The 23,740-nt window shown below is 41.4% G+C and overlaps 1 protein-coding gene across 2 annotated transcripts in view; it reads left to right on the forward strand.

The window, feature by feature from the left end:
- Positions 1-89: 89 nt before the first annotated feature.
- The window catches only part of RNF145 (ring finger protein 145), an 83,167-nt gene continuing 59,516 nt past the window's right edge, over positions 90-23,740 (forward strand). The window contains exon 1 of one of the 2 annotated variants that reach the window (XM_048488018.1): positions 90-270. The gene's annotated coding sequence lies outside the window, so the exon portion shown is untranslated. Of the gene's footprint in view, positions 271-11,980; positions 12,326-23,740 lie in introns of those variants that run through there. The other variant, XM_048488017.1, reaches the window with a different exon arrangement.

Raw genomic sequence — 23,740 nt, forward strand, 5'->3', positions numbered from 1 at the left:
GGCGGAGGGGAGGAAATACGAGGACGAGAAGACTGTGCCGGAGCGTGGCGGTGCCGCGCCTTTACCAGGAGGAGGCACTCGGGGCTTCCACAAGGAAGGGTGCCATGTTTCTAAGCTGAAGGCACTTTTCTTAAGGGATGGCTATGAGCAACAGAATTTCCTGTTACTGAGAGCGGGATCTACAAAAAGCGGACGATAGCCTAGTTTTGCTTTTCCGGCTGAAAAATTGCTGTTTCTTGTGTTTCTGCTGAGATGTACAACACAAAAGAGGTAGGGATGGATGAGCGGGGAGAATTAATGCTAGTATCCATTGCAAAAACGCTACGAGCTGCAGACTTAAGTTTTTTCAGCTGTGAAACATCTCCCCCTCCACACACATGTTTTTTTTATTGAAATCCAACTTGATTAAAAGTGCTGAGGAACTCAAAAGCTTGCACTTCATGTCACGATATTAGTGTTGCTGTTGAGTTATGAAAGCTAGTATTGAGCTGTAAGGATATACTCCTCTGCACATATAAAAGGGGTGAGGCTGCTTTCGAATAAACGTGTGTAAGATAACTGCATGAATCACTGGAAGGGGAAGAAACCGAGTTGCAAACATTTCTAAAATTAAACACCAATATCCTTAGGCACAATTTGACTTGCACACCATTGTGTAATCCTAAATATAGCAACTGAACAGATACAACAAGAAGGCAGTACCTTGGTTTCTTGCATGGATGTTATACTGAAGTTACATATCCTTTGCAATATAGTGATAATATGTAGTGCTGGCATGGTAATGAAGCTAATTTCTGCCCCATGTTTTACTACATATAGAATTAATTTCCAAGTTATACATCCATACAGCTTTTCAGGATAAATTTGGGTCTTTGTCATGGCCCTACTGGTAGCTTTTGAAAATCTCACACTCACTCCTAAAATGCTATCACTTAATAGTAGGAACTGAAAGCTGTCCTTGTTCCAGGGAGAGAACATTTTAAACTACCTGCTACATCTTATCAGTTCAACATATATTGCTGGTCAAGTACAACAGATGTATTCAAAATGTTTTTTTTTTAATTCCACTTTTCCTTCCCTCTAACATTTATTGCTTTGTTACATATTGTATAATAGAAATGTTTCCTTGGTCTTGCTCAATATTCCAAGGAACTCTTTTGACCTTCACGTTCATCCAGGCTACCTGTAGAAGTAAGGCCATGTAAAGCAAAGCTCTATCATTTTATTACCGTATCTGCAAACATTCTGGCTTGTTTGCCCTCCAAGATTTGTTACACTGACAGTGCTTTTCTGTCCCACTGTTGCATGAATACTTTTGTGGGGAAAAGTTTTGTTTAAATTAGTGATGCACACCGGTGTTTGTTTATTCTACTATGTTTATACCCCTCCCTCCCTAACCATGTTTGTTTTTAGGACAGCTAACAATACAAAAATATCAATATTGTTGAAGGCTTTCATGGCTGGATTCAACTGATTGTTGTGGGTTTTCCGGGCTGTGTGGCCATGGTTTGGTAGATCTTGTTCCTAACGTTTCGCCTGCATCTGTGGCTGGCATCTTCAGAGGTGTATCAGAGAGAAGTCTGTTATACACTGTGTTCAATACTGGACACAGTGTATAACAGACTCCTCTTTGTGATATACCTCTGAAGATGCCAGCCACAGATACAGGCGAAACGTTAGGAACAAAATCTACCAAACCATGGCCACACAGCCCAGACAACCCACAACAACCAAAAATATCAATAGTTAAAATACATAAATTAATTTAAAATCCATCAAGGTTCCCTGTTGGCACTACAGTTATTAGGTTTAAATTCTAGCTCCCAGTGCAACCTTGGCAGGAAGGAGGAACATAAAGTAAAACAGAAACTAAACCATAATCAAGTGCAGAATTAAATAATTCCATAAATAATATGGAAGATAATGTTGGGGTCGGCCAGGAGACCAACCATGATGTAACTTTCTGCCTCAATCATAGGGCCGGCAGAACATCTCTGTTTTGCAGGCCCTGCAGCATTGAAACAAATCCTCCAGGGACCTGGTCTTATTTGACAGAGAGTTCCAGCAAGCTGGAGCCCAAGCTGAAAAATATGTTGAAATGTTGATGATATGAGAATGAGACCAAGTAACTTTGAAAAACATTAGGAAATATTTAGAGCATTAAAATACATACCTGAGAATGAAAGGTTTTTGATGTATTTAAGTTCCTATCAGAATTTCTACCTATATGTTGAACCTGGAAAATTGAGTTTTTAGCCTGTTTTACTTTCATATACATTTCTAATATAATTCTGTTGAGGAAGATTAGCAAGTTGCAAAATTCTAACAATTTAGGTTTGGAGCAGATGGACAAGCATACTGTGATGAAAGTTGTCCATTGACAATTTTAATCTATATAAGTTTGTGTGAAACTATAAATGTGTACTTCATTGCTTCTGATAACTTTATTTCAGTTTTAATGACCATGAAAGGTTTTTAATAGATGTTTGACATTTTAAAATGGGTTTTAGTGGTATGCAGTGATTGTTAATAAATCAGCTTTATACTTCTGAGTACAGTACCCATTTGGTTAAGTAAAAACAATGATTGGCTTGAGCAGCACAATTGTTTGTGAATAGATATTTCACTAAAATGGGAAAATTTTCTAGGAGAAAGTGAGTCTTTAAGATAACTGTAAATGATAAAGTAGTGGAGTGCCATGAACTCCTTGGTGAGCTAAAAAGCAGTTAGTAAAAAATGAAACAATACAATCATTGTGTGTTATAGCATACTACAATGTGAAAAGTTTAGTGATAGAAATCATTAGGGTAATGAATTACAACTATCAGTTTCATAAAGCTTTTCTATTCATTTAGAATTGTGGCTGCCCAATATTTAGATATCATAGACTTGGAAAAAATTCCATGAAGATCATAGAGGTTCAGTACAAAGGCTCGGCCAGAAAATCCCCCATTTTATTTCAGCTTTGAAATCCTGTCATGCCTACATAAGAACATAAGAACAAGCCAGCTGGATCAGACCAGAGTCCATCTAGTCCAGCTCTCTGCTACTCGCAGTGGCCCGCCAGGTGCCTTTGGGAGCTCACATGCAGGATGTGAAAGCAATGGCCTTCTGCGGCTGTTGCTCCCGGGATTGAGCACTCCTGGACTGTTACAGGCATTTGCAATCTCAGATCAAAGAGGATCAAGATTGGTAGCCATAAATCGACTTCTCCTCCATAAATCCCAGTCTCAGAAGCCCACTTTTGCAAAGCTAACTATCCAGGTTAGTGGAAATTTAAGCATCCACTACACCTCCTGTGGTAGCATATTCCAGCAACACCAATCACATATTGCCATGTGAAGAAGTGTTTTCCCTTTTATTAGTCCTAATTCTTCCCCAGCATTTTCAATGTACTGCCCTGGTTCTAGTATTGTGAGAAAGAGAGAAAAATTTCTCTCTGTCAACATTTTCTACCCCATGCATAATTTTATAGACTTCAATCATATCCCCCCTCAGACGTCTCCTCTCCAAGCTAAAGAGTCCCAAACGCTGCAGCCTCTCCTCATAAGGAAGGTGCTCCAGTCCCTCAATCATCCTCGTTGCCCTTCTCTGCACTTTTTCTATCTCTTCAATATCCTTTTTGAGATGTGGTGACCAGAACTGAACACAGTACTCCAAGTGTGGTCGCACCACTGCTTTATATAAGGGCATGACAATCTTTGCAGTTTTATTCTCAATTCCTTTCCTAATTATCCCCAACATAGAGTTTGCCTTTTTCACACTCAACATAGAGTTTGCCTACACTCTTCTTCAATAGAGTGTAGAGTGTAAACTCAACATAGAGTTTGCCCCAACATAGAGTTTGCCTACACTCTTCTTCAATAAGGCAGACTCGAGGGTTAGTGAAATTTGATTTTATTGAGAGCTTGCAGTCAATACACAAATGTCTATTGCCAGAACTGATACTCAATAAGCATAGCAGTGAATATAAGGCTAAGCCCACCTCCTCCCTTGCTTCTCCAGCCAAAAGCAAAACTGCTGCTGGACACAACAGTCTTCAAGGTCAGAGATGAGAAAACCACATTCCCAGGTGCAAAAGCAATGGCCATGGAACAAAGTTAACATCTTGGTTTGTTACAGGGTTTGCCTGTAAACTGTCTTGTTCTCATTTACTTGTTCACTGTTCAATATCATATATGCTGTCATATATTAATTCTATTTTGGCTTCCGCATAGGACAACAAGGTCAGTTCCCAATCAACAAAATGCAGACATTAAAAATTGCAATATTCAGCAAATAATTGGAGAACATTTCAGTTGCCTGGACATTCTATTGCTGACCTGTAATTTTTCAACAGAGGATACTAGTGTGAAACTGTGCTGAATCTCTTCCACCCCATACCAGACTGATCTAGGACGTGTGATTTTATCTTGCCCAGGGAGCAGCAATGGCGTAGTGGTTAAAAGCAGGTGCACTCTAATCTGGAGAACTGGGTTTGGTCCCTGCTTCCACTTGAACTGTGGAATCTTATCTGGGGAACTAGATTAGCCTGTGTACTCCCAATACATACCAGCTGGGTGACCTTGAGCTAGCCACAGCTCTTCAGAGCTCTCTTAGCTCCACCCACCTCACAGGGTGTTTGTTGGGGGGGGGGTGAAGAAAAGGAGATTGTAAGCCCCTTTGAGTCTCCTTACAGGATAGAAGGGGGGGGGATCTAAACTCGTCTTCTTCTCAACCAGCAAGCTTCATGACTGAATGGGGATTTGAACCTGGTCTCCCCAAGCATCTGAAGAAGTGGGCTGTAGTCTGTGGAAGAGAAATTGTGACAAGAAAATTCGTCTTTAAAATGCGAAAATATTTATTTCTGCTATTCCATGGCTCCCCTTATGCTATCAGCACAACTGTGTAATTGAATGTGTGGTTAAAAGGTTGAGTAACCTGCACTGGAGTCATTTTAAGTTTGTGCAGTGTATGAACGGGAGCATGAGTAAGCTCAAGAAAATAGGGAACACACCGCAGAAATTTCATAGCTTTTTATCTACAAAAATATTTCTGCTAGGGAAAGAACTCTTGTTTACAAAGGCAAACAAAGTAGCGATCAGAATATATTTCTGGTCCTGAAAATTTGAATATCTGCACCACAATGTGGTGCTAATTATGACTGGAATATTCCCCAAGATATTCAGGACTCTGCTTTCTATCCACATGGTGAGCTCATGAGATAGTTTAGAGTAGTTCTCCAGAACTCAGTCTTAGGCCCCTTCCGCACACGCAAAATAATGCGTTTTCAAACCACTTTCACAACTGTTTGCAAGTGGATTTTGCCATTCCGCACAGCTTCAAAGAGCACTGAAAGCAGTTTGAAAGTGCATTATTTTGCATGTGCGGAATGAGCCTTAATTTGCATGGTTAGTACTGCAAAGCTCTCAGCATATTTTCTAAACATTGCATCTTATGATATTAAATGAAAACCTCAAAATTTCTCTCCTGCCATTTGAAGGATATATTGCATTTCTTTCCATGCCATTTTCGCTTCACATTCTCAAAATTTCCTCAAAGGAATGTGATATGTGACTAATTTAAGGTGATAGCTCTTGTCCAGTCCTTGTCATCAGGATTCCACATTATCTCTCAATTTTGAGAAAAGTCTTTTGAAAGTTTTAATGAGATTCTTCTGTGCACTGCAGGCTTTATTCTTCAGACCTCTGCAGAGCTTTTGTTTATGAAATGTAGTGACTCTTTCTTTGTTGATTGCTGAACGTTGAGAAATTCAGTTTCTATAAAGCTCTGTTAATAATGCTCTAAATTATAATTGAATGCAGGCATTGTAGCAACAATATATGAAGCCACAGGAGTTCTTTGAAATGCTTGACAAATTAAAAACATTCTGAAAGGACACAATAGTAAGCAATTGTAAAACTGTCTGCCTGGTTTCCCTCCTGGAGGATTTATGCATTTCTGAATAAAAATGTTTTCCAGAATGAAATCCTATCCAGCAGAATAGGTTGAGGGGTATTCATTTCAGGTCTTGGATTCTCAAGATCTTTTGTAATAACATGGGAAACCATACATATGTTCTGTCAAGAATACACAGAGGGGCATGGGATTCAGGGAAGTATAGAGATATCCCTCCTCCCATGTGTAGAATTGTGAGTGGTCAGAACTGATGGTGCCTGTTTATGCCAACACAATTTAGTTTTAGTACTCCTAAGCAGGGATAACCAACTCGTGGCCTGCAGGCCAGATCCAGTTCAGAAAGAATTTTTTGTCAGATCAAAGCATAGTAAAGTTGTTTATAAGTTTTCACTGGTAAGGAATTCATTTCACTTTTAAACAGTACAGCTCATAAATCTACTAATCAGGTCATACAACAGATCAATTTGTTTGGTCAGCAATAAATGTCTTTGGTTTTTCCCTGCCACCAGGTGCCTTTGGGAGCTCACATGCAGGATGTGAAAGCAATGGCCTTCTGCGGCTGTTGGTCCCGAGCACCTGGACTGTTAAGGCATTTGCAATCTCAGATCAAAGAGGATCAAGATTGGTAGCCATAGATTGACTTCTCCTCCATAAATCTGTCCAAGCCCTTTTTAAAGCTATCCAGGTTAGTGGCCATCACCACCTCCTGTGGCAGCATATTCCAAACACCAATCACACATTGCATGAAGAAGTGTTTCCTTTTATTAGTCCTAATTCTTCCCCCTAGCATTTTCAATGTATGCCCCCTGGTTCTAGTATTGTGAGAAAGAGAGAAAAATTTCTCTCTGTCAAGATTTTCTACCCCATGCATAATTTTATAGACTTCAATCATATCCCCCCTCAGCCGCTCTCCTCTCCAAACTAAAGAGTCCCAAACGCTGCAGCCTCTCCTCATAAGGAAGGTGCTCCAATCCCTCAATCATCCTCGTTGCCCTTCTCTGCACTTTTTCTATCTCTTCAATATCCTTTTTGAGATGTGGCGACCAGAACTGAACACAGTACTCCAAGTGTGGTCGCACCACTGCTTTATATAAGGGCATGACAATCTTTGCAGTTTTATTATCAATTCCTTTCCTAATTATCCCCAGCATAGAGTTTGCCTTTAGTTATCAATAATGATATTAAAGATTTATTTTATTTTGAGGTTTAATGGCCAAGTGTTGAAAGTTTAGGGATTCAGGGTTAATATTAGTTGCAGAAGTAACAGGGAGTCTCTATGAAATAAGCACTTTATAATTTGGTCAACTTTTGTTATTGTGTAAATTTTGAATTTTGATTTTAAAGTACAATTAAATACTGAATTAAAAAAATTCATTGTTTGCTGTGCATATCAGCATTACCAAGTTTGCAACTAAAGATGAACTGTTTACTTCATTAGCTGAACTGGTAGCTGATTAATCCTGTTACACCCTTCTAAGCCCATTGAGTTCAGTGGATTTATAAGGATGTAACTGTTTAGGATTGCACTATAAATATTCTGTGAGAAGTATTCTCATCTTGGCACCCCATATAAACTCCTGTTACTAAATAAAACTCTGTATGAATGAATATATATTCCATAACCATGAAGGCTTTATTTAGGGCTGTCAGTTGCCTACAGAAAAAAAAGTTCTGTTTATTTAAAAGAGGTGTAATGACATGTCATTAACCTTCATGCCCTGAATAGTTTTGTCTGCTCACATTAAGAGCCCAATCCAGGGTGGGGCGGAAGGCGCCTCCCCTCTGGAACTAGCACAAGGGGGCAAATGTGCTGGCAGAGGGGACAGATACGCAGGCATTCAGAAGTGCCCAACCACAGCTCTATGGTGACCGAGACCCTCCATCTCCCAGCCCCATCAGTGCAGGATGCTACACCAGCATGGCTGGAGATGTTCCAGGGGCAGTCACAGGGATAGAGCTGACCTTAGTTGGCTTCCACTCAGGGTTTGTGGCTGGGAACATGGCGCCCCAAAGCTCAGACTTACACCATTTGTCCATTGAGCCCAATAGAGGGTTTCTGGTGTGTGTGTTTTTCTCTCCCTCCACATGCTACCCAGGGATCTGAATTGGGCTGTAAACCTCTGTTAGATAGGTCATTTTGTTTCTCTAGTTTGCAACTCTTGCTTGGCCAATGGATGACATCAACATATTATGAAGCAATGATGGGATTAGTTTGTGTGGCAAACATTAGGGCTGTCACTCAATTAAAGAAGATGCAGTCCACTACTCATGGAGATGTTAGACAAGTTCTTTGTACATGAATAAAACATAAACCTTTTATATGAATAAAACAATAATTAACAAAAGCATACTTCCTTTGTTTTTAGATAATGCATGCACATATTGCAGTAAAATTAAACAGGATATTTTAAAGACTGACTAGATTTTATTCCAATATAAACTTTGTGGTCTAGAGATGACTCAATCAACTTTGTGACTTCACTGGAGTTAGAAGGGTGTAAATCTTCTTAGGATGGCATTGCTAAACACCCACACCTCCGTAGGATGCTTTAGAACAAAAACATCAAAGTTCTGTGTTCTTGAACTAAGGGGAAAGGCATCTTCTAAGCTTGGGTTACTCCGACTGGATGCTTTGGGAGGACTAAACTTCTACTTGTTGTCTCCCTTTTGGGAGACTGTTGACCAGTTTAGTTCCTGCCTCACATAGAGAGATCTCTATATCTTTCACTTTTCTTTAAAACCTCTCTGCAAAATACTTTCTGACCTTTTACTCCTCTTTGCTCATTGTTGTCCTTAGTGCCTTTGTACCACTGTCAAGTAGACTTTTCTCTTTTCTGTGGACTTTCTCCCTCTCTTTTCTCTCATCAACCACCCTGCCAGAGAACAGACAGAGCTTAGTTGACAATTTTTTGTTGGATGAAGACGCTGACCTGGATTTGTTGTCCTTGAAGTAGCTGGGAGTAAACTTTTCTCTGGTTGATTCAAAAGGGGGTGAAGAGGACCCAATGAGGGAGAAATCCAGAGATTAGAATATCCAGTGGTGACGAACCTTTGGCAGTCCAGATGTTATGGACTACAATTCCCATCAGCCCCTGCCAGCATGGCCAATTGGACTGCCAAAGGTTCGCCACCATGGGAATATGCCCTCTCCAGAACCTTAAATACTCACTGCGAGATAACTGCTATACAAGAGATAAAGAGACAACTTACCACCACCAAGAAAGTGAAGAGAATTTCAAATAGACTCTAAGAAAGATTCAGACCATATGACACTAGCAACCAGGGAGATTTTCACTTCAATATGATGATATGGGAGACAGATCAACATATGACAGGAATAAGAGTGCCTAGATCATTTCCTGTTAAATCCTGCTCACTCTGCTTCCCCTAATATTACTCACATATACATGTTTCCACATGATTCCCCCCCCCCTATTCTATTGGCTCTATGTAGTTCTGTTGACCATTACTATTCTTCATACCTTCTCAGAAAGACTTAAACTGATTCACGTCCTCCCAATAGGGGGAAAACAAGGGGAAGTTTCATCCTGCCTCCCTAAGCAGCCTGTGGAAATAACCTGAGCTCTGGTCTCTGGCAGTAAAAGGCAGGGAGAGGAAACAGGGCTAAAGACTGACCAGTAGATAGCAGAGAGATTCATTAGTAAAATGAACTGCATGGAAAATATTTATCAAGAAAAATGTACAATCCAACAAATAAAGTAACACCAAAACAATATACCTTCAAAAAGAAAAGACAGGCACAAAAAACAGAAGCAGTATAAAAATGTAATGCATTCAAACAAAGCCAATAAAAAACAGACAAAACAAACATGGACAACAAAAAGAAACTATATACATCAGTAAGAAGTGATTAAATAACAATAACACATACAGTAATCAGACCTCCCAATCACCTCCAAGCCATTTAGCTGAAAGCCAAGTTAAACTGCCTAAGGTTGCAATCCTTAAGCACCATTGAATATTACTTCCTTCTGAGTAGATCTGCTTAGAATTACTTCTTAAGTTATCCTCTGTTTCTACCTTATTGTAAAGCAGTGTATATAGCTACTTTTTCTTTCCCTGGGGTCCTTGACAGAACTCTTCCAGGAAGGAAATCTCTAGAAATTTTCCAACAAGGAAAAACCAATGGTGGGGGGAAAACACACAATTTTTCTTTAAAAGATAAAAAAGTCAAACAACCACAAAACTGTGAGGCAATATAAGCAACATGAAAAGAAAGGAGGCAGGGAAAGGAGGACTAAAGTGGAAGCAGAATAATTTTAACAGGAAAAATATGATTATAGAGTGGTCTGATCTAATCATTTATATATTTTAATTAATCAAAAGGAATCCTCCAATTGGTAGGAAAAGTGACGCTTTAGCCTGCTTATCCAATTACTTTCTTTTGAGGATTCAGTTTGACAGGTATCTTCCAGGAAAACTTCCTCCCACATTCTCATCAAGGGAACCCTTTAAATCATCCATCCCTATTTTTATAATCACACAGGTGTGGTCAACAAGGTTGTAGACTCATCATATAAAGAACTCTGCAGCACTTCAGCATTATGTTATCAGTTGTACAGCCAAATCTCTGTTTTCTCATTAGCAGACTGCTGAATTATCATCTTCATCTAGCCTTCATGAATCTCCATGAGGTTGCTTTTACTTTAAAAACTTCTTCCCATCACAGGTAGGCCTGTAAAAGTCCAAACTTAGGATTCTTTGGAGAAATCAGGCTGCCCTTCTTTGGGGTCCCAACATCAACTTCAGGGTTTAAACTAATATCACCTATTATTTTAGAAATTTAGACACATTTGCTATTGCATCATTGGTACTACAATTAGCATGACTGATTGTGGTAAGTTTTCTTTTTAAAAATTATTCCTAGTAAAAACTGGTATTTACCATTGTGCCATTTAGACTAAGTTTTCCCCAGAAAATCAGAGATGCTGGTCAATAGGCATTATTATCTCACCGGAGAGATTTGCAGTTGCATCTCCAGGCAGCATCTAATACACTCAAACACATGCACTATACTCAAACCAGAAGCCCCCAAACAACGATTTTGTCTGCAGCTGTAAGCAAACAGGAAGAAACCTGTTTCCAAATATAGAGACTGCCTGCTGCGCTGGAACCAACAAAGGTCAATTCTCACATCTTTTGCACAGAGGGGAAAAGATGATTCTCTTGCTCAGGTACTGGGCCAGAGTGTAGTGGATGGTCTCTAGATAGGAGAGGGAACTACCATTACTATGACCACTTACCTGTTAGTGAACACAGCCAGAGCTGGATGTTGTAATAAATTTTACACAGGATAGGGCTGTCATGCTTAAATGCTATTGAATTTCTTGGGATTAAACCATAGTGGCCCAAATTTAGACAACCTATGTCAACCTGATCTAATCAGATCTTGGAAGCCAAGCAACCCTGTCCCGGTTAGTACTTGGATGGGAAACCACCAAAGAAGTTCGTTGATATGGAGTGGCAGGCAATGGCAAACCATCCCAGAGTGTATCTCTCTTACCTTGAAACCCACCAGTAAACACCGTGAGAAAAGATCAACAGACATGGGTAGGATCAGCTGTAATTGCCACAAGGAAATGTGCTTATACGGCAGAGGAAAATACAGAGTCTTTGGTGGTCTTTGGCATATATGGGAGTGGGCGGAGTCCACTGTCACTTTAGAGACTGAGAATTTGTTCCATTACAGTAGCAGCTTTCGGGAGTCGGAGCTCACCTCACCAGATGCACGAGGTATGTGCACATCCATCAGCACACCGATGAAGTGAACTCTGACTCACCAAAGGTTATGCTGGAATTAATTCTGCTAATCTCTAAAGCGCCCCTGGACGCCTTTTTATTTTATTTTGCTGCTACAGATTAACACGGCTGTCTGTGTGGAATACTAATATATGAGATCTGTCAAAGGGGGTACACTGGGATCTGAACCTAACCCAGTCCGGGATCTGCAGGCGCGGAATTCCCCAGGAGGGGGCGAACCGGGACTCCTCCCCCGCCCCCCGCCCGTCAACTGCGCGGCCCGCGACTTTGTCTCGGCGGAGCCGCGCGCATGCGCTGTTGCTGGCAGGCGCTGGGGAGCGGCGGTGGGGGTGTAGGAGGAGGCTGGCCGTTCTCGGCGCTTGCTGGCAGGCGGTGCAAAGCACGGCGAGGCCATGGCCGCCTGTTAATGGGGCAGGGGAGCTCGCGCGGGGTCGGCGCTCGGAGGCGTGGTGGGACGACGACGACGACGACGATGCTGGCCGGGGAGGCCGACCGGTTGCTGCGAAGCCAGCGCAGACCAGGCACGGAGCCGCGGCAACTGCTATAGGCGCCGCCAGGAGGGGAAGAAGAAGGGGACGAGCAAGCAGGAGAAGCAGCAGAAGCCCCCCTCCCCCGGCTGGGGCCGAGACGCATCGCATCGGGCCAGGTAACCCCCTCCCTTTACTCCCGTTCAACCTCTTGCAATGTCTCTTCTGCATCCCAGAAGGCTTCCTAACGGCCCTTCTGCCGCCTGTGCTCTTTTCGCCTTCCCCTCCCGCCAGTGACAGCCTCTTCATACAATCGGGGCCCTTCCAGTACGCGCTCAACCTCAACTAGTCCCCGGATCCATCGAAGCCCCCCGAGCGGCGCGCTGCCTTCCCCCGCCTTTGGGAAGCTTTGCAATCCCGCCTCTGGACAGGGCCCTGCGGGATCCCCTCCCGGCTCAGCATCCTTCCCGATCCAAACTCCCTGCCGAACTGCTGCAATGGGAGCTCTCTGCCCGCATGCCTTAAAAAGTACCCCCGATCCCAGTCCCCTGGCCATGTGCCGCACTCGGATTCCTCCCATTCCTTGGAGTTGTGAAGCCTTTTAAACATCCCACATCCCTTCCCCATTATTATTTTTTTTACACAGATAAGGGGAGAGGAAAGCTCCCCCTCCGCCTTTTCCTGCTGCGCTGCTTCCAAGGCGGTGTTGGCGGCGGCTGCTGCTTCTGGCTAGCAGCGAGCTGTGCAGGGGTTACTAGAGTTCAAACGCCGTCGAGCTCACCGGGGCCCGAACAAGTCGAACAAGGGGCTGTTCCGTAGGAGCTGAGCCGAAACTGCAGTCAGAAATGGGAGATGTCTTTTGGGGCTCTCTGGAGGAAATAACCGAGTTTTTAAAGAGGAGGACCTTGTGGCCGGAGCTGGTATGAAATCCCAGGAGGAATGATGACCCACGAGCTGAGTTCAGTGATAGTTCTCGGGGTACCCTGCATTTCCAGAAAGTCAGATAATAGTGTAAGGAGCCTGCAGGATCGGAGATGAAACTAGATAAATGGAAACAAAGTCACGTCAAAATTAATGAGTGTCTTCATGACAGCTGTCATGTTGTAGTGGTGTTTCATTGTCACCGATCATTGCAAGTGTTTCCCTGTGAGAAAGCCAGTGTGATTCTGGGCTGGTGTCTAGATCAAGGGACGTAATAGTACCTCTTTATTCTGCATTGGTCAGACCTCACCTGGAATACTCTGTTCAGTTGTGGGCACCACAATTCAAAAAGGATTTTAACAAGCTGGAATGGATCCAGAGGAGGGCAACCAAAATGCTAAAAGGTCTGGAATCCATGTCCTACAAGAAGAGACTTAAGGAGTTGGGAATGTTTAGTCTGAAGAAGAGAAGGTTAAGGTGTGACATGATAGGCATGTTTAAATATTTGAAGGGATGTCATGTGGAAGAGGGAGCAAACTTGTTTTCTGCTGCTCCAGAAACTAGGATTAGGAGTAATGGTACAGGAAAATAGATTCCACCTAAACTTTAGGAAGAACTTCCTGACAGTAAGGGCTGTTTGACAGTGGAATACTCAGATTGTAGTGGAGTCTCCTTTGGAGGTTTTTAAACAGCGGCTGGATAGCCATCTGTCAAGGGTGCTTTGATTGTATATTCCTACGTGGCAGGGGGGGTTGACTTGATGACCCTTGTGGTCTCTTCCAACTCTATGATACTGTGTCTTTGTTACAAAACCTGTGTGTGAAATTCAGTGTTCCATCGGAGGAGTGAAATGCGGGGGCGGGGGGGGGGGGAATCGAGTAGTAGCTAAAGCTTATGTAAGAACCCTTTCTCTTTTCTCAGTCTGATACAAAGGGCAGTCTACTTGTATCACTCTCACAGAGGCATCTAATTTTTGAAGATTCTTTCTCCTTTAATTAAATCTTGCAGTGCTGTTTTTTGTTGCAATTTAATTTTTCTTATTGGGTCTGTAGTTCAGAGCCAACCACTTAAACGTACACTGATGGAAGGGTGTTTATGAGAATGCTGTCACTGCCTGTCTGTGTCCTGTGTCAAACCTGGAGAATATGTGTGTTACAGAGATAGGCGAAGTTGTGGAAAAACATGGCTTTAAAGATAATTTAATGTACTCCTGTTACATTAAACAAAACCCTTGGCAGTTGATGTACAAACCTTTTGGTTATGCTGAAATGTAGACTTTGTTCTGAATACTGTACATTAAATTGTTTCCAGACTTCAGAGCAGTGCTAGTTCATTTTTATTAGAACTAACCCTATCAGCTAAATAACTGGTGTTAGGTGTTGGAGAGTCATTTATCACATTGACTTCCAAGTGACAACATGCTGGTTCCATACTGCTGAAATTACCTTAAAGATTAGTTTCTCTTACAAGGGAACATGGTGCTTCAGTTCTGTATGCAGTTTCCTGGGAATAAGTCCTATTTAGCTTATTGGGAATAATTTGCAATGCATAGGAATGATGATCCTCTTCTTTGAATATGATTGTAAACTACCATAATACAGTACAACTGATTCAGGCAGCGAGGATGCAGAGAACAGAAATTTCAGGGGCTTCCAGCTGTTATTTTTACCATCTACATATTGTTAGGAAAATTAACATCAAATTATAAGGAAACAGGTTTGCCTGCTTTTGTTTCCAAGCATGTTTCTTGAACTTTTAACAACTGCATGGTAAGTAGTCATTAACCAACTGACAGTTTTCCTAGAAAAGGTATTCTTACTGGATTTCTGCTTGTCAAGCAGCTGCTTAAATCACAGAGGTTTTGCTGGGGGGAGGGAGTTGACAACCTGGTTTCAATCCAGTGTATTTTGTGAAAACTTGGTAGTGGTGGAAAGTGCTGTCAAGTCACAGCTGATGTCTGGCAACCCCTTATGGTGTTTTCAAGGCAAGAGACATTCAGTGGCAGTTTGCCTTTATCTGCCTCTGCAAAGCAACCCTGATCTTCCCTGATGGTCTCCACCCAAGTACTAACCAGTGCCTTCCCTGCTTAGCTTCCAAGATCTGATGAGATCAGGGTAACTTGGAACATTACCCATAGGTAAAAGCAAAGCAGTGTGTGAAGCAAGGTTTAATTTATGAGTCTTGTATTAGCAGTGCTGCTTGGTACAGTTCTGAAATCAGTGTAGTTTTGTTGAAACAGAAATGACAGAGTCCGCAATATGGTTTTCTTTTTCCTGACATGCATTTTAACAAGAGTATAGGAACGGAAGTGCGCTGCATCAGTCAAATATGTTTGAATAGATCATGGGGGAAGTCCCCCTGAAGGTTATGGAAATTATTTCTCTTTCCCTCAACCTCTCCTGACTCTGGGGAGGAACTGTAGGTAAACTCAGTAAAACAGTAAAACAATTGGTTGATTGCTCAAACTGTTAGAACACGAACTGATAATTTTATATTCTGGCTGCACTTTTCAGATGTGACCTTTTTAAAGTGCAGAGGTAGACAGGGTTTGAATGGGTGTTGAAGTGTTTAATAGTTGTACTGCATCAATATATCTGATTTTCAGCATCACCCCATCTGTAGATACCCAGACAGTAGGACTATGTCAGGCAAGACAGATCTTTCTACAAACTTGAGGAAAGCCGTAGGCATGCAGAAAAAGCTGAAATTTTAAAGGAATAAGAGAAGCAGCTTCTGTATTTTTAAGAAGCAAATACTTTTTCAGTGGCAATTGTGGCTGTTGCTAGGCAACCCCTAGTATACTCAGCCTCCAAGCTTTGGTTTCTGTCGATAAAGGGGAAGGACAAGGCCTTTTCCAGGGCTGTTCTAGCCTTTGAGGGGAATGACTCCTTAGGGCCAGCAACCACCAGATGAATTGATACCACCTGAATTATATGTAGCTACTTGCTACTGTTCCACAGCAACCATCCCAAAAAGCCAGTATGGTGTAACGGTTACAGTTTCAGACCCAGGTTTAAATCCCTACTCTGCCATGGTGCTTGATAGGTGACCTTGTGCCAGTCACTCTCTGACCATCCTATTTATCACGGTTGTTGTGAGTATAAATGGAGGAGAGAAGAATTATGTAAACTGCTTTGGCTCCTTATTGTGGAGAAAGGTGGGGTATAAACATAGTCAGTGTTGTGTCTTTGAACTGGGCCATGAATTATTTCATCTGGCATTCTTGTACATTTACAATACAGTCCTAAGCAGAGTTACACATTTTTAAATCCCATGACATTGATGGACTTAGAATGCTACAACTCAGTTTAGGAATGCATGTGGGAATACCATACTTATGCAAGTTGTGTAATATCAATATTTTCACTTTCAGTGAATTGCTTCCTTGCTACAGATACTATTAATGGAAGTAAGATATGCTCAGTAAATGAGCAAGACATCTCACTTGGATAATGTATCAACCATCTGTGAGAAAAAGTTGCATGTAGTACAAACCTCTCGAGACAGGTTTGGAGGTGTTAGATGCAGCCATGAACATTGCCTTCCTCATGTTGAATTTCCACTCCTCTTAAGTTGTGGATGTACACATTGACATCTAAATGTAACATGAGAAGTGGCCCCAAGAGTTTTAGTCTTGAAGCTTTCGTTCTCTCACTGGAAAAGAGTGTCAGAGTAGCATCCTGGGAGACCTAAAACCTGTCATTTGCTTGACAACCATGATAAAATCAGTCACTGTGGGACATTTCATTTTGTTGAAATATTTCAGTACCGGACCTGGAAGTGGTTGCTTAGATTTTTGTCCTGCATATGAACTTTAGGACTGTGTGTAATTATATATTACTGAAGGTGCCTGTAGTGCTGTATACAGTCTGCCAAAATGATCAAGACTATGTTTCTTCATAGCAGGAAGCTGCTTAATTTTTTCCCTTTGAGATGAGTCCTCAGTCTGTGCCTATTATAGACACCCCATGAAATCACTGAGCTTCTTCTGTCTTCCAACAGCTAGTGTGAATTGTGTGTTTCCAGGCAGTATTGGCACTGCTGTTGTGTTCTTTTCAGTGGCACTATGAGATAGGTGATGATTTGGGAAGCCTACTTATAATTATATCTAATGTTTAAGGGCTAGCTTATGTGCTAACTGGTAGTTAAATATGCACAGTGGGGCCAACCAGGTCATGTAGCATGCCTTTGGGGGAACTGGGAAAGGGTTAGGGGCAGTTTGCTTTTCTCCTATGCCTGTGATGGTGAACCTATGGCACGTGTGCCCAAGGCGGCACTCAGAGCCCTCTCTGTGGGCACACATGCCATCATCTGCCCCTCCCCCTTCCCCTTCCAATCTCAGGCCCACAGAGAGCAAGATAACAAGATGAGGCCTAGGTGCACTGCGTGTGAATTTTGCTCCTCAAGAAACTTACAAGAAATTATGGAGACCCAAAGGTTCAAGACCGAGAATTATCAGCATGCATACGACAGCAAAAATCACATAAATTGTTCAAAAGCATGCCAAATGCAAACTTTTACCTTTCCATAAAACGTTGTTGTATCATTGAAAGCTCTGTTATTGTGTTTTTCTTTTAAGACAAAAGATGTTAATGTATGAGTAGTTTTTTTCTAAACTAAAACCTCAGTATTCACGTTAAATTGCCGTATTGGCACTTTGCAATAAATAAGTGGGTTTTGGGCACTCCGTCTCTAAAAGGTTCGCCATCACTGACCTATGGTTTAAAAATGACAACTGTAGGTAGCCAACCCATAGTACTCCTTAACTGAATATGGCATTTTGGTCTTTAAAGAGGCAATCTAGAAAGGTCCTTCATCAGATCTCCAGAATTTGGAGACCCACACTTTTTTTTTAAGCAGGAAAGAGCACAGCAAACCTTTAAAGCTAGAAACTCTGAAAATTGGCCCACAAAAGAATCTGGGGTTGGCAAGAAGTTATGGAGAAATCAAGCCTTTCAGCCGCAAACTAGGTTGGCTTCACTGTAGATCAGAATTTCAGCACTTCCCTGCTTCAGCAGCAGCATAGCTTTTTAAACTGTAATACTCATGTTGTCCTGCAAGTAAGAATCAGCATGTTATGGCATATTTTTAACTTGCTTTCCATATAGTCCATAATGTGTATACCCTGTACTATATTTTCCCTATAGTACAGGATTTAAGAAGAATGTGAGGAGCAAGCTAAAGAAAACCTGCAGGTCTTTGCTTGTCAGTTATAATTGCATTATAGAAGGTTCCTGCTGAATATGGTCTGTGAATGCAACTATGTGCTGTTGTGCTAAATGCTGTAGTGGTTGAAATGATGAATTGTAGGACAGGGCAGATATGGGTTCAAATCCCTACTTAACCAAGGGTCTAAAAGTTCTTGGGTATTCTTGAGCCAGTTACTTTTTTTCACTCTAACTTACCTCAGTGGGCTATTACAAAGAAAAATTAAAGGACAAACCAATAATGTGCATTTTTCAGAACTTTGTGGCATTGGGGTAAAAATGTAATCGATGACCCCTAACCAGTACACTGGTAAGGTTAAACTGTGTAACAACACAGGCATTGCCTCATACAGCAAGTGTCAATGTAATTGCAGACAAAGTGACTCTCATGAAACCTGTCTCGTGTCATTTGAATTATTAAAAATAAATCCTTGGAAAAAAACTACAATCAAATTGAGAACAAAATATGGGTCTTACTTGGGAGGGGGTAATCAAAACAATTGCTGCCCTATTAAATACCACTATGTGTTTGATACTGCGTGGGTAGATACATGCCAGTATCTTAAAATGTTGCCTTAAGAAGGTTTCATGCTTCATTCTAAAACAGAAAAGATTTCATAAAAGATTTCCAATTTTCGCAAAATGTTTTGTCACTGTCCACCCACCCCCCACCACCCAATTTTCTTGTCAGCCTTACATAGCTCTGCACCATATAGTAGTGCAGTTCAGTTACGCACTTCAGGGAAGGGCAGTATATAAATTTGATGAAATAAATAAAAAAATATATTGTGACTGACGGTAGTAGCTATTTGCAGAACCTTGAATCAGACTGTTGCAGATTGTGATCTTGTGCTAATGCAGCAGTCCTTCTAGACCCTCCTTTGCTAATGCAGCCGTCTGAAGGGTTGGGCTTCTGGGCATGATAGCGTCCGGTTTCCCAGCAGCAGAAAACTTGACCATGAAAGCTGCTATTAAACAATTCTACAACTTGTTTAGTATACAAAATGGTTTACAATTCTTATATCTTAATACTGATCACAACACTTTAATAATACTTAAGCTGTGGTGCTGGAGTTGCAGTCTGTATAACAGCAAGCTTTAACAAGTTTCCAAAGTGGACAGCCTTGTTTGCAGTGGGCAAATCACAGGGGATTAAGGAATGCATTGTAATCTAGGAAGATGTTCTGAGTATCATGGGTTGAGTCCAGCCAGCTGCTTTTTTTTTTTTTTTGGTGAAAAAGGGAGGATAGGGACCACTTTGACTATCAAAAAGTTACTGCGGAACTTTCATGGGCAAAAGCCGTGTGGGACAAGAACTACTATAAGGAGGCATGTGCATTGAGATTGATAAAGCTTCTACTAGGAATCTTTTACGCTATAGATCTCTTCAAGGCAGGTACAGATCACCAAATAGAAGAAGAATAGGTAGTTATGTGCATTACAGCTACCGGGAATTTTGCACAAATATGGTGAGGTTTCTGTCATGCATGCTTATTGTGGCTATGGGCTTGCTTATTTGTTTTCAGTTTCCTTTTTTTACCTCCCCCTTCTTTTGTCTTCTACTTCAAAAAGTACTTATCAAGTTAATGATGAGTATCAGTCTTACAGCAAGATATTACAGCAAGATAGTTTTGTCAACTTGTTTTTGTAGCATATTGCCTGGTTCTCCCCCCACCCCCCAAGTGTGTGTGTGCGTGCGTGCGTGTGTACGTACGTACATATATACATACATACAAACAATATTTATAGTTTCACTGTTCTTCAGCAATTCTGTCCAGATGAAATGAAACAGCTAATCACGACCCATCCAGACTGCCCAGCAATCATCATGGTTTTGTTGGAACATGATGAGCTTGCTCATACCCAGATCTCTTGACTAGTGTACTCTACTGTCTTTCATGCTCAGTGAATTATAAAGTGTGTAATGGGTTAATGAAATAGTTAAATTGAGTAGTCTTAATTCACAGTTCCTGCTTTGGGTTGGGCTGTCAGACCGTAGTTTGATGTGAAAAAAGCACTTTTCTCTTCATGTGATCTTGCTTCTGTTGTTGAGCCTGTTATATCACATTGTAAAATACCTTTTGGAAGAGTTCAGTTGTTTTTCAGCAACTAGCCTCTTACTCAGGTGTTCAGAATTTTTCAGAATTCTTGCTACAAAACCTCATTGCACAGCTTTATGAAATGTGAACATGTACATACCACTTCCATACCACTTCAAATTGTTGAGCTACTGTAGTAAACTGTTAGGGTGGGGAGAGGATGCATTGGAATTTCTTACTAGCCCTTAACTACAGTCTTGCTGTGAGAAATACTTATTGCCCTTTTGGAATGTTAATGTGGTCATTTTACAGGCTGTATTACTTATAAAATGCAGAACTTTCTATTCATAACAATTACTTTGCAAGCAAGTCCCCAAATCTATATAAACTGTCTCCATTGTTAATATGAATGATTTTTGGACAGAACACAGAAAGGGGGAGAAATAAAAAGTTGATAAAATGCTTGATCTTACAGTAGTTACCAGCTTGAGATTCTGTATTTTTTGGTGTTGACACTTCAAGGAGGAATTTGTTTTTCACAAATAAGATGTTTGACAGCCAAATACAGCTTTGGCCTCAATGACTGTTTTCTCTTAAGTCAAGCATTCCATATGATCATATTTCTACTATAAACAATATTTAGATTTTGTATTTGTGCTTTAGTGGTATTCACTCAGAGGTGGGATCCAGCAGGTTCTCACAGGTTCCCAAGAGTAGGTTACTAATTATTTGTGTGTGCCAAGAGAGGGTTACTAATTGGTGATTTTGCCACGTGATTTTTGCCTTAGTTACGCACCTCCTCTCAGCGGTAGCGTGCAGAACTTGAAGCAGTCTAGCAGAGGTGCACCAGCATGCGTGGCAGCCTGCACCTGCGTGCATTCGTTTCCCACCCAAGGACTGGCGCAGCAGCTGCATCCTTGCCACAGCCCCGCCCAGGAATGCCCCACCCCCGGAATGCCCGGCCACGCCCCATTGGCGCTACGCCACAGTTTTAATCCCACCACCATGGGAACCTGTTACTAAAATTTTTGGATCCCACCACTGAATTCTCTACATTTGAATAGACTGCTGTGGTCCCATTTACTTCCATCCTGGGATTACATAGGTCCCTGCGTCATAGTAAGCAGGTCATGCTTAGTTTTAAGACAGCTGCATTTTCTGCTTAAGATTTAGTTTCCAGCTGCATTGTTGGTGGCATTGATCAATTGGTGTCATTTATTGTGTTTGCTCGTATGTAGAACGTACTGGATCGAACAGTAGTTTGAGACTGCATGAAATAATTTGTGATTCTGTTTAGAACATATGAGACTCATGAAACACATACTTGACTTTTGCAGTCAGGCAGAAAAAATGAACAAGGCTAGAACAAGCTGACAAGCCACACTGCCAATTGTTTGAAGTTCAAGCAGAATATTGTTTGCCTCAATAGTTTCTGTACCCTTTCCCACTGAAAGATCTAAATGCATCCAGTAGTACTTCAGTAGAAGAGAGAGAGTACTGTGATTCCACAGCAAAAAATAGCCCCTTGGTGTTTGGGGCAGGGGGGGGTTGGAGGGGCTTGGGAGGGCTGGTGCTGGGCGCATCAGGGCAGCGGGCTTGCCATCACTGCCCAACCAGGTCTGGCTTGGGCTGGGGGGAGGGTTGGAGGAAGAGGGAGTGGTAGAATAAGTAGAATTTACATTCCACTTCCAAAAAAAGGAAACCTCAATGAGTGCAACGACTATCATACCATTTTAGTGATTTCTCATGTGAGCAAAGTGATACTCAAAATGGCAAGACTATTACCATATATGGAACAAGAAATTCCTGATGTTCAAGCTAGATTCAGAAAAGAAAGTGGCACGAGAGATCATATTGCGAATTTACATTGGTTACTGAAGCATATGGGAGAATTTCAGAAGAAAATCACAGTGTGTTTTAAAGGTTAAATAAAGTTTTTGACTGTGTTAATTATAAAAACCTGGCAGGTTTTTTAAGAAAATGGGTGTTGCACTCTTGGCTGTAACTAATTTCTCATATGCATATATATATACATAATGAATTCATATCATTGTTCATATTTTTATATTTCATTAATTATAAACACAGTCACTTCTTATTAACAACGTCCAAAAGGTATGTTTGACTTATTCAGTATTGATTCAGGTAAGTATTTAATTCATACTCTCCCATCAATTCCATTTTTCATAAGGTAAATGTCCAATCAATGCAAAACTATATATATACATTAATATATTCAGTCCATATTAGTTCATCAACGTTTTATATGAATCCACACGGGTAAGTGTTCTGTACATGTCCAGTAATAAGTCCAAATTTATGCACAGGAACAAGTCCAAATTATTTTAAACACAAGGAGGAAAATGCATTGCTCCTAATCTGTGTTTTTCGATGGCTTCATCAGCCTCACAGTTTGTAGATATACTTTATATTGGCTTCATATGGGTACTTTTCTCTCAATCTGAGCTGAAATTTCCCATCATGTCATGTTCTGACATGACATATATATACACGCATATGAGAAATTAGTTACAGCCAAGAGTGCAACAGTAGTTGTGGTTTTATTACGGATATTTACTGCTGCACCTCTCTTTTATGTAAGAAAATGGATGTTCCACAGCATCTGATAGTTTTGTTGCACAACCTATACTCTAGACGAGGATAATGTAAGGACAGAATACAGAGAAACAGAATGGTTTTCAGTGGGCAAAGATGTTATACAAGGATGTATTTTATCTCCCTATCTCTTCAGACTCTATGCAGAACATATAACGAAGACTTTATTATATTTAGATGAAGGTGATGTTAAAATGGAAGGAGGAACATTAACAATTTGAGATATGCCGATGATACTACATTACTGTCAGAAATTAGCTAAGATTTGAAATGAATACTGCTGAAAGGTAAAGTAGAAAGTTCTAAAGCAAAACTGTAGCTGAACATCAAGAAGACAAAAGTAATAACTACTGGAGAATTACTCAGCTTTAGGTGGACCATGAGAAAATTGAAATTGTTGAAGACTTTCTATTCCCTGGCTGTGTCATCAAAAGACTTGTAACCAAGAAATCAGGAGATGGGCAGCCCAATTCAGAGCGGGGGCTGAATCCCCCTCTGGAGGCACTGCAGGTTTATGCAGTGCCCTCCCTCAGGCACTTACGCTTGTGGTAGGCACTGGGGTGGCATGCAAGGGAAGGGGAATGGGGGAGGGGAGTGAGTGAGAGAGGTAGGGAGAGAGGGAGGGAGGGAGGGAGGGAGGGGTGGCATGCAAGGGAAGAAGAGGGAGGGGTGGCAGGGGAGGGAGGGGGCCCAGCATCTGGACATAGCCTACCCACCCTAGCGGAAGGAAAGGGAGGGGTGGCATGCAAGGGGATGGAGGGAAGGGAGTGAGGGATAACGTGCAGGGGAGGGAGGGGGAGGGTTCTTACTC

The sequence above is a fragment of the Sphaerodactylus townsendi genome, linkage group LG03 (assembly GCF_021028975.2).
Source record: "Sphaerodactylus townsendi isolate TG3544 linkage group LG03, MPM_Stown_v2.3, whole genome shotgun sequence".
NCBI classification, from domain to species: Eukaryota; Metazoa; Chordata; class Lepidosauria; order Squamata; family Sphaerodactylidae; genus Sphaerodactylus; species Sphaerodactylus townsendi.